Source organism: Jaculus jaculus, chromosome 6, assembly GCF_020740685.1.
Source record: "Jaculus jaculus isolate mJacJac1 chromosome 6, mJacJac1.mat.Y.cur, whole genome shotgun sequence".
NCBI classification, from domain to species: Eukaryota; Metazoa; Chordata; class Mammalia; order Rodentia; family Dipodidae; genus Jaculus; species Jaculus jaculus.
The window spans coordinates 74,661,794-74,677,246 of record NC_059107.1 but is presented as its reverse complement, the minus strand read 5'-3'; positions in this window follow the sequence as shown (position 1 = coordinate 74,677,246).

Below are 15,453 nucleotides of genomic sequence, written 5' to 3'. Positions count from 1 at the left end.
TATTTATTTTGTCAGGAAAAAAAAAAAAATCTCAAGTCAGTTGCTTCCGAGATGCTCTCCTGTGTCCCAGTGACAGGTGGTTACATGCAGATGGCAATCTGTGCTACTCCCTAATCACTTGAACAAGGTAACTGCAGGTTGCATCTCCATTGTTCTATTTGAACTTACCTGCTTGTTCAAAGTTGTTTTCTATTGGAAATATCTGGATATTTATTTTATTTATATTTCCTTAGTAGCATAGTGGGATTTTCCTATTCCAAGGTCTCATTCTGAATATCTCACTTAATCCTGATCAAGTCTCTTGGCTTTGCTATATGGTTGAAGTTTCAGTCTCCTTGTTTTTTTATGAATTTTACATTTTTTTTATTTTTGATTTTTTTTGTATCTGTGTGTGTGTGTGTGTGTGTGTGTGTGTGTGTGTGTGTGCACATATGGGTAGGTGTGGAGGACAGAAGGTGACATTAAGGTCTTCCCCACATTAATTTTTGAGACAGGGTCTAATTTAGCATAGATATTTAGCTAGATTTGCTATCAGTGAGCTCAGGACTTCCCTGTCTCTGTCTCCTTGAGATTGGGATCACAGGTGTCTACTGGTATCACATGGGTGCTGAGGAACTGAACGTAAGTCCTCATGTTACATAGTAGGTTCTCTGTCCACTAAGTCTTCCTAGAGCCATTTGTTTTAGTTTTTGTAAAAATACTTATTTATATATTTATTAAGAAAGAGAAGCAGGTAAATAGATGATATAGATGATAGATAGATGGATGGATGGATGGATGGATGGATAGATAGATAGATAGATAGATAGATAGATAGATAGATAGATAGATGATAGATAGATAGATAGATAGATAGATAGATAGATAGATAGATAGATGATACATACATACATACATACATACATACATACATACATACATACATACATACATAAATAATGGCCAGGGTCTCTAGCCACTGCAAATGAATTCCTCATTCCTGATACATGTGCCACATTGTACATCTAACTTTATGTGAGTACTGGGAAATTGAACCTGTATCTTTTGGTTTTGCTACAAAGTTCCTTAACTGCTAAGCCATATCTCTAGTCTGTGTTTGAGTTGTGAGGAGAAATTTAGAGTATTTAGCATAATCCTCATAGGGACTTTCCCTCTATCTTTGTAATTATTAGACTGAGGCTCTGAGTTTTGAGGATAAAGATCACAGCATAAGTTCTCTGCAAGGGTCTTTGTTACCAACCTGACTTCTTACTGTTGATATTCCTCTTACTTACCTGGACAAGGGAATGTTTATCAGGCACTGTGCAGCCCCATACCCTCCCTTCTGTACTATTTGTTTACTTTTCTCTTTGGGGGCAGGCAGGGTCTCTCTGTAGTCCAGGTCCACATGGAACTCTGTTAACCTGAGTTAGCCTCGAACTCATTGCAATCCTCCTACCTCAGCCTCCAGAGTACTGTGTATCACTATACCTCACCTCCTTCGGTACTACTGGAAGAAAGTAACTACATATGGCCCATTAAGAAGCAAGAAGTTAGGCTCCAAACCCTTTAGATCAGAGTATCTGCATATACTTTTTGAATTCTGCAAAACATATTTGCTCGTCACTACTATTTGTTTGTTCATTTAATATTTTTATATCCATATACATGCATAAATATTGATCTAATATTAATGCATGGATTTGTGGTACAAATCATTTCAGCTTTGGTAGATTTTTGAGCTAAACACACCTCCAATTCCTTTGAAAGGAATTTCCGATATTTTGGAAAGGTTTGAGAAAATATGAACTATGCCAACAGGAGAGATATTTGAGGCTTTGGCATAATTGGCTACATGCAGTAGCTTACTTTATCCAGTAAGAATTCTTCTTCAGTCACTATCAATTATGGAATCACAGTGATTAAATTGTCCTGCTTTGTAAACTCTTAGGCAAGTGATACATTTACTTCATTGAAATAAAAACATAAGAAAGAAAAATAAAAACTAACATGGGTCTTTAACAGCCATCCTATTGCTGAAGAGAACATGGAGTGAGTATTGAACATATAAAATGCTCCACTCTTAGCTCTTTTTGAACTAGAATATTAGCACAATTAATTATCTATACTATTAGACACCAAAGGTTGACATTCACACAGCTCCAGATATTGATCACAACACTCAGAATAATGAGCACATTCCAAGAAAATCTCAAAACATTCAATAACATTGTAAATGAACACAGTAGGCTACCTGATTGTGTAGTAGAACTTAATAAATATTTATTAAGATAATTAGTTGATACTATTTGAAATGTTTTATTCATTTAAAAACAGTTCTGATTGATTACAGTATCTTAACAGCAGTAATCTTTACTTCTGTAGGCTTCATTTCAAAATGCATTATACCCTGTATCAAACATTCCAGTACCTGCTAAAGGCTCATCAGTGATATTTTTTACATGGTTGCACCTACATAAAAAATGAAATATTCAGCAAAGAATTCATGAAGACAAAAGCCAAATGATTGTCACTTTTCTGGATGGGGTGGTGATGAATGATTCTCACCTGCATTATCTTTTATACACTTTCATGTTTTCCATAATAAGCATCCATTTCTTTGTTCATAGTTAAACATCCTTTAATTTTTAGTGCAAATTCTTCTGCTGATACAATTTATCAGTTAACACTATAAATACTGTTCCCTATTATAGTGACCATACAATGCAAGCTAAAACTGTGTTACCTGGAGAAGCTTAGATGAAGAACAAAATTTGGTAGAATCATTATTAAAATAGTTTTACATTATTCCTAACATAGTGAGACCCTATCTTGAAAACCCAAAATTAAAAGGAAGGAGGCATGCACGGAGCTAGTAGACTAGATCAACCCCCACCCCAATTCCCTGGTCCCAGACAGTTCCCCTGCTGTTGTCTTGGGGCTTCCTGGATGCTGCAAGGTTACTGTGGAAAAGACCCCTTGCTCCACCTTCCTAATTGAAGGTCCCATGAGCCCCCAATTCCTGGATCCCCTGCTCTGGAGGATGTAGTACATGGAGTGAATTGACCAAAATTCCCAATTCATTCCCCACCTCCCAGTTCCCTGGTCCCAGTTCCCCTTCTGCTGGCTTGGGGATGATGGTCCCAGCATGTAGGCTTCTGAAGAAGACCTTTTGCTCTTGTTTCCTGATTGACTAGCCCCTGAATCCCCAAATCCTAATTCCCCTGAGCCAGAGGGTACATGGTACATGGGCCACTTGAGGAGCTGGCCTCTTGTCCTTATCTCTCCAGCTTTCTGACTTCTGGTTTCCGACCCCTAATCCCCATGTGCTGAAGACTAGGTGCAAGTGAAGTGAGTAGGCCAGCCCTCCAAGTTCCCCACCTCCCAGTTACCCAGGTAACTTTGATGTACTTGCAATCTTCACAAACTATGCATCTGCAGTTATAACCCCATCATACACCAATCAGGTTCACATTTAAGATGGAGCACCCACTAAAGATCATATAAGAACAAATATTTGCTTCCCCTCAATGAAATAAAACATTTCCCCAAGACTGGTAGACAATAATAATAATATTAGCCGGGCATGGTGGCACACACCTTTAATCCCAGCACTCGGGAGGCAGAGGTAGGAGGATCGCCGTGAGTTCAAGGCCACCCTGAGACTACAGAGTTAATTCCAGGTCAGCCTGGACCAGAGTGAGACCCTACCTCAAAAAACCAAAATAATAATAATAATAATAATAATAATAATAATAATATCGAGGTCAGTGAGTGCACAGGAATGGTGGTCTGGAGTGAGTAGGCCAGACCCCTGTACCTGGGCTCCTCCCACCTCCTAGGTCTGGGTTGTCTGCACGGGTCTGTGTCCTGGAGGGCACTGCATGAAGTAGGCCAGATCCTTGTTCAATTGGCGCTCCTAGTCCCCTGGTCCTAGTAGGTGCCCTTGTGTTTTGCTTGGGGAGGCCTGGCCCCTGTGTAAGCTGTGGAATCAGACCATTTGCTCTGGTATCCTGACTGGCCACTAAGTACCAACAGCCCTGTAAACCTGAGTCAGAGGGTGAATGGGCCAAAGGACAAAAACTTGCTTCCTCCTCAATAAAATAGAGTCTTCCTAAAATGGGTAAGCAACAATGTGAGAAAACCAAATAATGTCAAAAATCTGAGTGATCTCCATCTAGAATGTGAAGTCCTACTATGGAAGGTTCCAATCCAAATTATAGATAAATCAACAGAAATCAGTTCCCAAAATGAAAATGAAACAACCAAATGAGACCCTGATTAAAACAAACAAACAAACATAAAAACACTGAATGAAAGCAAACTATAAAAGAACTAACAATCTTATCAATGAAATTGAACAGAATCATCACCTAGAGCATTCAGCTTTTGATAGTAGGCTTAACTTGGTTGAAGAAAACATCCTCCAAAGAGATCTGAATAAATTGAAGGTAAGTCAAGAAATGGGACCTCAACAACCAGTTGATTAAGCTTAATGAAGATTTGATCAAATGCAAGAACGAGCTACAGGCAGCATGGAGAAAATTAGAACTTGACTTTAAGTCATACCACAAAAAAAAATACATGGATATCATACAAAATAACAACAGAAAACAAAAATCAAATAGAAATTATTAAAACCTCTCTAGAACCACTCACCAACAGAGATACTCATGTGGAAGACAGAACCTCTGACCTAGAAGATAAGACAGAAGAAATTGATTGGGAGGCCAAAAACTTTGCTAAGTTCAAAGACTCAAGTGAACAGAATATGAGAGAACTGTGAGACACCCTAAAACAATCAAACATCTGGATCATGGATATACCAGAAGGAGAGTGTTGGCAGTCAGATTCACATCGCTCATAGAAATCACCCAACCAAGAGAAGCTTGTGGGGAACAAAGGTTTATTTTCACTTACAAACTCAAGAGGAAGCACCACAATGGCATGAACTAAGGATGGACATCGCCCCCTGGCCAAAATAAGGTGGACAATAGCAACAGGACAGTGTGCCAAATACCTGCAAAGAAAAACTGGCTATAACACCCATAAGCCTGCCCCCAACAATATACTGCCTCCAGCAGGCTTTAATTTCCAATTACCATCAGCTGGGGAAACTAGTATCCAGAACACCTAAGTTTATGGGGGACACCTGAATCAAACCACCCAAGAGAGGAAATCCAGAGAGAGGCAAAGAGAATATATGCAACATGAATTTTATGAATCTTGCAAAAAGAGACCCATCCAGACATGAGAAGTTCAAAGAACAATAAACAGACAGGACCAAAGAAGAAACTCTTCAAGAAACATCCTAGTTAAAATGCTTAACAATGAAAACAAAGAGAGAGTGTTAAATGTAGCAAGAGTGAAGCAATTCACAACATACAAATGCAATCCTATTATATTATCATCACATTATTTCAGGGTATTTTTGTTGTTGTTGTTGCTATTGAAAATAGGACCATGTCCCTTATTTCTTTCTCTGTATCTTTGTCATTTGCATATAAAAAGACTACTGTTTTTTTCAGTTGTTTTTTTTTTTGAAATAGGAATGACTTTTTTATTTTATGGCTTTATAATTTTTCTTATAATCACAATATTACTTGCTAATATGATGCTTTAAAATGCAAATCTTTTTTTCATGTTCATACATTTGACTTTTTATGTATTTGTTTTTTTTTTTTTTAATTTACTTCATTAGTTTTCTTTTCAGTAAATACAGGCAGTTTGGTACCATTATTTAGGCTCATCTGTGATCTACCCCCTCCCATTAGACCCTCCTTGTTAATGAAAATGGGTCGTGCATTGTGGAGTTAGCCCCCAGTTATTGGTATGATAAATGTCTCTGCAAATCATGACCCAACATGTGACTCTGACATTCTTCCCGCCCCCTCTTCTGCAAGATTTCCCTGAGCCATGTTGGGTTCATTTTTGGTCTGCTTCAGTGCTGAGGTGTTGGGGGCCTCTGAGGCTCTGGCTCTCTGATTTGGTAGGAGTTGATTTTTCTCTGCGTTGATCTCCTTCCCCTTTGTGCTGGTATCCGGTTCACAGGAAAACATCATCCTTGCTTATTTCGCCAGTTGTCCTTAATTTCAGTTGGGCCCCTTTTGAGGTATGTTGGGGCAGCTCTCTTCTTAGGATCTGCATCTATCTTTTTTTTTTTTCCTTGTTGTCTGTAGTGCAGCTAGGCGGTAGCCATCTTAACTGGAAGTCTTCAGTTTTTTTTTTTTTTTTTATTAACAACTTCCATGATTATAAAAAATACCTCATGGTAATACCATCCCTCCCCACACTTACCCTTTTGAAACTCCACTCTCCATCATATACCCTCCCCATCTCAATTAGCCTCTCTTTTACTTTTGATCTCTTGATCTTTTCCTCCTCTTATGATGGTCTTATGCAGGTAGTGTCAGGCACTGTGAGGCCATGGATATCCAGTCCATTTTGTGCCTGGATGGATCATGTATGGAGTCCTGCCCTTCCTTTGGCTCTTACATTCTTTCCCCCACGTTTTCCACATTAGACCCTGGGCCTTGGAAGGTATGATACAGATATTGCAGTACTCAGTACTGCGGTCATTTCTTTCCATCACCATGATACCATCTGAGTCATACCAAGGTCACTGCATTCTGAAAAGAGAAGATGCTCTACCAAAAGTGAGAATAGCATTAATATAAGGGTGTGAACATTAACAGAAATGCTTACTGGACAGTTTGATAAGCATAGCATATACATTTTTCCAGACATCAGCAGATGTTACACACCTAGGGCTCATGACTACCCCTGTTTTATGTTTTCAGTATCAGGGATGTATTCCCCCCCATGTAGTGGCCCTCCAGTTCACTTGGAGAGCAGTTGGTTTCCACCATGACAGACATGCCACTATTGCACCCATTGGCTCATTTGGCCTGGCTGGCCAATTATAAGGATTGCAGTGTCCACTGTTGAGTATCTTCACTAGTGGTATTTCTCTCTCCCATTGAAATACATGTAGAATGGCTTCTTCCAGCTTTCTGTCAGCTGGTCTACATGGAGGAGGTTATCAGCTCAGTTCCAGCAGGATTTCTCAGTGGCCTTGCAGCCCAAGTATGTGGAGTCTTCAGCAATAGGGTCTTACCATCTGTTCATGGTGGGAAACCAAGGGCCTCAGCAATGGCCTATAATGTTTTGGGGGCATCAGGGACTTCCCTGGCCAACAACTCACTGGAAGATATCCCAACTCTGGCACTGAAAATTTTCTAGCAACAATCTATGGCTCCTGAGTGCTCCATTGTCCAAAACCAGGGGATTCCATATGTTTATTTATATCCTCTTAGATTTTGATTAGCCCTCTCTCTACCTTTACTTTACTCAATCTCTTCTGCTGACCTCATTTTGGGCATTTTCACCCCCCCCCCATTAATCTATTCTTCTACTTACATATATGCAAGACCATCCTATTAAGTACCACCCTCTCTTGTTTCCTCTTCCATTTCTATCGCTTTTCTACCATAGTATCTTCTGCTACTGAATATTTTCCTTCTCACACAGAAGCCCAGTCATCTGTAGCTTGGATCCACATATGAGAGAGAACATGCGATGCTTGGCTTTCTAGGCCTAGGTTACCTCATTTAGTATAATCCTTTCCAGATCCATCCATTTTCCTGCAAATTTCATAACTTCAGTTTTCTTTACTGCTGAGTACAATGCCATTGTATAAATGTGCCATATCTTCATTATCCATTCATCAGTTGAGGAACATCTAGGCTGCTTCCATTTCCCAGCTATTGTGAATTGAGTAGCAATAAACATGGTAGAGCATGTACTTCTAAGGCAATGAGATGAGTCCTTAGGATATATGCCTAGGAGTGATAGCTGTGTCATATGGTAGATCAATTTTTAGCTGTCTTAGGAACCTCCACACTGATTTCCACAATGGCTGGACCTGATTGCATTCCCACCAACAGTGTAGAAGGATTCCTCTTTTTCCACACCCTCACCAGCATTTGTGGTCATCTGTTTTCATGATGGTAGCCAATCTGGTAAGAATGAGATGGAATCTCAATGTAGTTTTAATCTGCATTTCCCTGATGACTAGGGATGTAGAACATTGTCTTCTTTTTAGAACTCTCTATTCAGTTCCATAGCCCATATTTAATTGAATTGTTTGATTTTTTATTATTTAATTTTTGAGTTCTTTGTATGTCCTAGATATTAATCCTCTATGAGATGTATAGCCAGCAAATATTTTTTCCCATTCTGTAGGTTGCCTCTTTGCTTTATGCACAGTGTCCTTTGCTGTACAAAATCTTTGTAATTTTATGAGGTCCCAGAAGTCTATCTGTGGCTTTATTGCCTGAGCAATTGGGGTTATATTCAGAAAGTCTTTGCCAAGACCAATATGTTGAAGGGTTTCCCCTACTTTTTCCTCTTGCAGTTTCTGAGTTTCAGGTCTGATTGTAAGGTCTTTAATCCATTTGGACTTAATTCTTGTGCATGGAGAGAGATAGAGAAGAATCTATTTTCATTTTTCTACAGATAAATATCAAGTTTTCCCAGCACCATATGCTGAAGAGGCTGTCTTTTCTCCAGTGTGTATTTTTGGCATTTTTTTCGAATCTATGTTGGCTTAGCTACCTGGACTTGTATCTGGGACCTCTATTCTGTTCCATTGATCTACATGTCTGCTTTTGTGCCAGTACCATACTGTTTTTGTTACTATGGCTCTGTAGTATAGGTTAAAATCGGGTATAGTGATACCACCAGCCTTATTTTTGTTGCTCAGTGTTATTTTAGATATTTGAGGGATTTTGTGATTCCAAATGAAGTTTTGGATTGTTTTTTCAATTTCCTTGAAGAAAGCCTTTGTAATTTTGATGGCGACTGCATGAAATGTGCAGATTGCTTTTGGTAAGATTGCCATTTTTATAATATTAAATCTTCTGATCCAGGAACAAGTGATGTTTTTCCATTTCTTAGTGTCCTCTGCAATTTCTTGCTTGAGTGTTTTATAGTTATCATTGTAGAGATCCTTTACTTCCTTGGTTAGGTTTATTCCAAGGTACTTTATTTTCTTTGATGCAATTGTGAATGGGAGTCATTGCCTGATTTCATTCTCTGTGTGTTTGTTGGTAGCATACAGGAAGACTAAAGATTTCTGTGTATTTATTTCATATCCTGCTACATGGCTGTAGGTTTTTATTAGCTCTAACACTTTGCTGGTAGAGTCTTTAGGGCCCTTTATATATAGAATCATGTCATCTGCAAATAATGATAACTTGATCTCTTCCTTTCCAATTTGTACCACTTTTATGTGCATCTCTTGGCTTATTGCTATGGCTAAGACTTCCAGTACCATATTAAATAAAAGTGGGGACAGTGGACACCCTTGTCTTTTTCCTGATTTCAGTGGAAAAGCTTCCAGTTTTTCCCCATTTAGTAATATGTTGGCTGTGGACTTCTCATAAATAGCCGTTATTATATTGATATTTGATCCTTCTATTCCCAGACTCTGTAGGACTTTTATCATGAAGGGATGTTGGACTTTGTCAAATGCTTTTTCTACATGTAATGAGATGATCCCATGATTTTTGTCCTTCAGTCCATTTATATAATGTATTTCATTTATCAATTTGTGTGTGTTTAACCACCCCTGCATCTGTGGTATAAAGCCTACTTGGTCAGGGTGAATGATCTTTCTGATATACTTTTGTATTCTGTTTGCCAATCTTTTGTTGAGAATTTTTGCATCTATGTTCATGAGGGTGATTGGTCTGTAATTTTCTTTTTTTGTTCTATCTTTGCCTGGTTTTGGTATCAGGGTGATGCTGGCCACATAGAAGGAGTTTGGTGGGATTCCTTCTTTTTTTATTTATTTATTTATTTATTTTTATTACATTTCTATTCTGCAAGTACAGGCAGTTTGGTACCATTATTAGGCTCATCCATGACCTACCCCTGCACCATTGGCAACTCCTTGTTGAGGTATATGGGTCGTGCATTGTGGGGTTAGCCCACAGTTATTGCTATGATAAATGTGTCTGTATATCATTACCCAACATGTGGCTCTGACATTCTTTCTGCCCCCTCTTCCACAAAATTTCCCTGAGCCATGTTGGGTTCGTTTTTGGTCTGCTTCAGTGATAAGGTTTTGGGGGCCTCTGGGCCTCTGGCTCTCTGATTTCGTAGGCGTTGATTTTTCTCTGTGTTGTTCTTTTTACCCCTGTGCTGGTATCCAGTTCATCAGGAAAATAGAACCCTTGCTTGTTTTGCTAATTTTCCTTAGTTTCAGTCAGGGCCCTTTTGAGGTATGATGCCTTGGCTCTCTCCTGAGGATCTGCATCTACCTGAAAAACAAAAGCAGATTCTCCAATGGAGAGTAAGTTAGCACCACGTCAAATGAGATAACCCTTACATTTTTATAGTTTAATAGGTGTAGGCCCTCTTGTACCCCATGATTGATGGTAACTTGATATTGGAGAGAGGACTAATGTTTGGATATGGTTCTGACTTGTTTCCCAGTTCCAGCTATGGGTCTCATACCACAGAGAGGATCAGTTAGCCAAATCAAGAGCAGTTGGTTCCCCAATATGGCTGTGTGGCACTATTGCACTTGTGTGGGCAACAAACTAGTTATTTGCTGCTACATAGGTTGGACCATGAGTTGCTTGGACAGATATTGGTCATTTCTCCCAGTCACCCATGTAGCAACTTCTAGCACTAGACACGCTGACTGTCTGGGAACTGACTCTCTCCTGGCTTCCAGCCATGCTGTTCCATTTTATGTGTCAGCTGAATATGGTGTCTTCAGCAATAGGGTCTTACCACTAACCTTTGGTGGGTTATCAAGTACTCTGACAGAAATCTCTCATTCTTTTAGGAAACCTTGTAGGTTTCTCTTATCAAAAGCTCATTGTGGGTGATAGCCACATGCTGGTACAGAGAGTTACAGGTCAGTGCCCCCTAAGAAAATGATAGAAAATGGTAACTAATATATAGGAGATACAGAAGAGAGAGAGAGAGAGAGAGAGAGAGAGAGAGAGAAAGAGAGAGAGAGAGAGAGAGAAGATGTAGACGATTTAGGTTAGACTACTTGATCCTACCCTCTCCAGTGTCTTGTGGTTCAAGTGTTTCCTGTCAGGGCCTGGTGAAGGTTCAGCCATTTGGTCTGCCTTTTAGGAAGTAGAATTTTATGGTACCATTGCCATTTGGGTCTAGATTAGTGTTTCCCATCCCTCCTAGTGTCTAGTCCATGAAATGCTTTGTGGGTATGTAAGCTTTCTTGGGTAGATTCAGGTTAGGTGTTGTAGATGAGTGAGACTATCTGGCGATTTTTTTTTCTGTGATTGGGTAAGATCACTGAACATGATCTGTTCCAGGTTCAACCACTTTTCCTCAAATTTCTTTGTGTCATTTTTTATTACTGCTGTACAGAATTCCACTGTGTAGATATACCACATCTTAGTTACCCATTCTTCTAGTGATGGACATCTGGGTTGATTCCAGCTCTTAGCCATTATGAATTGAGCCACTACAAACATGGTTGAACAAATCTCTCTGTCCTATGATTTGAAGGTTTTAGGGTAGATGCCCAGTAAGGGAATAAGTGGGTCTGTTGGTATCTCTATAGTCAGCTTTTTCAGGAGTCTCCATATTGCTTTCCAAAGTGGTTATACCATCATACATTCCCATCAACAGTGGATGAGTGTTCCTACTTTTCCAAATCCTAGCCAGCATTTATTTTCATTCGATTTTTTGATGTTTGCTATCTTTATTGGAGTAAGGTGGAATCTCATAATTGTTTTAATTTGCATTTCTCTGATGATTAGGGATGATGAACATTTTCTTAAGTGTGTGTTTGCCATTTGTAGTTCTTCCTTTGTGAACTGCCTGTTCATCGCTTTGCCCCATTTTGTGAGTGTGTTGTTTGACTTCTTACTGTTTAGATTTTTGAGTTCTTTGTAGATTCTAGAGATTAGTTCTCTATCAGTTGGGTAACCCGCAAATATTTTCTCCCATTCTGTGGGTAATCTATTGGCTTTGCTTATTGAATGCTTGTCTATAAAGCAACTTTTCAGCTTCATGTGATCCCATTGGTTGAGAGTGTTTAAGATTGTGAGCTACTGGGGTTTTGTTCAGGAAGTCTTTTTCCATTCCTATATCATGGGAAGTAATTCCTAAATTTTCTTCCAGTAGTATTCGAGTTTCTGGTCTTATATTGAGGTCTTTGATTCAATTGGATTTCAGTGTAGTGCATGGTGAAATGTGTGGATCAAGTTTCAGTTTCCTGCATTTGGTTATCCAGTTTGTCCAGCACCATTTGTTGAAGATGCTGTCTTTTTCCCAGCCTATGTTGTTGGGTCTTTTGTTGAATATCAAGTAACTATAGTTGCTAGACCCAAAGTCCAGGTCCTCAAGTCTATTCCATTGGTCTATACTCCCGTTTTTATGCCAGCACCATGCTGTTTTTATTACTATTGCTGTCTAATATAGCTGTAGATCAGGTATGGTGATGCCACCAAAGGGTTTTTTTTTTTGTTGTTTGTTTTTTGCTGAGGATATGTTTGGATGTGAGAGGCCTTCTGCCTTTCCATATGAAATTTGAGATTATTTTTTCTATCTCTGTGAAGAACACTGTAAGGATTTTAATTGGAATTGCATTAAATCTATGCATTGCCTTTGGTAGGATTGTCATCTTCATAATGTTAATTGTGCCTATCCAGGAGCATGGGAGGTCTTTCCATTTTCTCAAGTCCTCCTCAATTTCTTTTTTGAGTGTTTTTATGTTTTTGTTGTATAGATCTTTCACATCCTTGGTTAATGTTATTCCAAGGTATTTTATTTTTTGTTGTTGTTGCTATAGAAAATGGCACTATGTCCCTCATTTCTTTCTCTGTATCTTTGGCCTTTGCATATAAAAATGCCATTGATTTTTGTGCATTGATTTTGTATCCTGCTACTTTGGTATAGGAGTTAATCAGCTTCAGGAGCTTTTGAATGGAGTCTCTAGGGTCTCTTATGTATACAATCATGTCATCAGCGAATAGAGCTAACTTAACTTCTTCCTTTCCAAATTGTATCCCTTTTATTTCCTTCTCCTGTCTTACTGCTTGAGCTAGGACTTCCAGTACTATATTGAAAAGCAGAGGTGAAAGAGGACAACCCTATCTTTTTCCTAATCTTAATGGGAATTCCTCCAGTCTCTCTCCATTAAGTATTATTTGGGCCTTCGGAGCTTTGTATATTGCTGTTATTATGTTACGATATCTACCAACTATGCCAATTCTCTCCAATGTTTTGATCATGAAGTGATGTTGTATCTTATCAAAGTCCTTTTCTGCATCTATTGAAGTGATCATGTGATTTTTATGTTTAAGCTTGTTTATGTGGTGTATTGCATTGACAGATTTCCATATGTTGAACCGCTCTTGTGTTCCTGGGATGAATCCCACTTGGTCCAGGTGGATGATGCTTTTGATGTGTTGTTGGATTCAGTGTTCGAGGATTTGTTCAGGGTCTTTGCGTCTAAGTTCATTAGGGACATAGGCTGGTAGTTTTCTTTTCTTGTCGCATCTCTGCCTGGTTTTCGAATTAGGGTGATACTAGCTTCATCAAAGGAGTTGGGTATCTTTCCCTGTTCTTCAATTGTGCAGCACAGTTTATGGAAGATTGGTTTGAGTTTTTCCATGAAGGTTTGATAGAATTCAGCTGAGAAACCATCTGGTCCTGGAGTCTCCTTTTTGGGGTGTTTTTTTTTTTTAATTATTTTTTCAGTCTCCATGAGTGTGATGGGTTTACTGAGGTAATTAATCTGTTCTGAGTTTAACTTTGATAGATTTTATGCATCCTGGAATTTATCCATCTCCTCCACATTATCCAGTTTTGTGGAGTAGAGGTTTGTGAAATAAGTCGTGATGATTCTCCTGATTTCAGTTATGTCTGTTGTGATTTCTCCTTTTTTCTTTTGAATTTTGTAGCCTCCCCTTTTTTTGCTTCATCAAATTGGCCAGGGGTTTGTCAATCTTGTTTATTTTTTCAAAGAACCAGCTCTTTGTTTTGTCAATTGTTTTTCCAGTGCCTTTAGGTAGACTGTTAGGTTGTTGTTTTGAGGTCTTTCTGTCTTTTTTATGAAGGCATTGAGTGCTATGAATTTTCCCCTGAGGACTGCCTTCATTGTGTCCCATAAGTTTTGGTATGATGTGTTCTCATTGTCAGTCTATTCCAGGAATTTTGCAATTTTATTTTTTATTTCATCCACTATCCATTTATTGTTTAAGTGTGTGCTTTTCAGTTTCCATGTGCTGTTGGGATTTTTGGTGGGTCTTTTGTTGTTGATTTCTAGCAATATAGCATTGTGATCTGATATCATGCAGGGAATTATGTTGATTTTCCTAAATATGTGGAAGCTATCTTTGTGACCCAGTATATGGTCTATTTTAGAGAATGTTCCAAGGGCTGCTGAGAAGAATGTGAGTCTGTGGATTTTGTGTGAAAGTTCTGTAGTATGTCCATTAGGTCTAAGTGATCTATGGTTTTGTTGAGCTCTCTTACTTCCCTGTTGAGTTTCTGTTTGGATGATCTGTCTGTTACTGATAATGGTGTGTTAAAGTCCTCTTGATCGATCATTCCCTTGATAAGTAGGAAGTGGCCTTCTTTGTCATTTTTGATTATTTTTGGTTGGAAGTCTATTTTATCTGATATTAATATAGCTACACCTGCTTGTTTCTTATTCTCATTTTCTTGGAATATTTTCTTCCACCCCTTTACCCTGAGGAGGTTTCTGTCTTTAGTGGTGAGGTGGGTTTCTTGAAGGCAACAGATATAGGGATCTAATTTTTGATCTATGCTGTTAGCTTGCGTCTCTTGATGGGTGAATTAAGGCCAAAATGGCAACCACCTAGCTGCCCTACAAATCCTGGGGAAGAAAAGGAAAGAAATTAAGGGTTTTCTGGGTCTTCTTGTCAGTGGGGGACTCTGAAGGGTAGAAATCAGGGAATCGTGGATCCCCTCGTGGGTGGGTAGACCACCCACTTCACCAAATAGCTGTTGTGCCCTCCTGCTGCACTGCGCCCTATCTCTTGCCCTCTCACTGTCCTGCACACAGTCCCATGGCACCCTGCCGCCATCCCTCACCCCGTCCCACGCCCCACCAATATCCCACCCCCTGTCCTGTGCCCTGCTGCCATCCTGCGCACAGTCCTGCATCCCATCCCTTGTCCCTCTGCCATCCCACATCCCATCCCATTCCCTGTTGCCATCCCACACACCATCCCACAGTGCCCCGCTGCTGTCCCACACCCTGTCCTGCACCCCACTGCCATCGCATGGTCCTGCCTCCATTCTGTGCCCCGCTGCAGTCCCTTGCACTATTGCTGTGCCCTGTCCTGCACCCCGCTACTGCTCCCCATTGTTGTGCCTGGCCACGGGCCCACCGCCACTGCAGAAGCTTAAACTGATCTGCATATTTGCCCACAGTACTGCTCCTGCCACTGCACA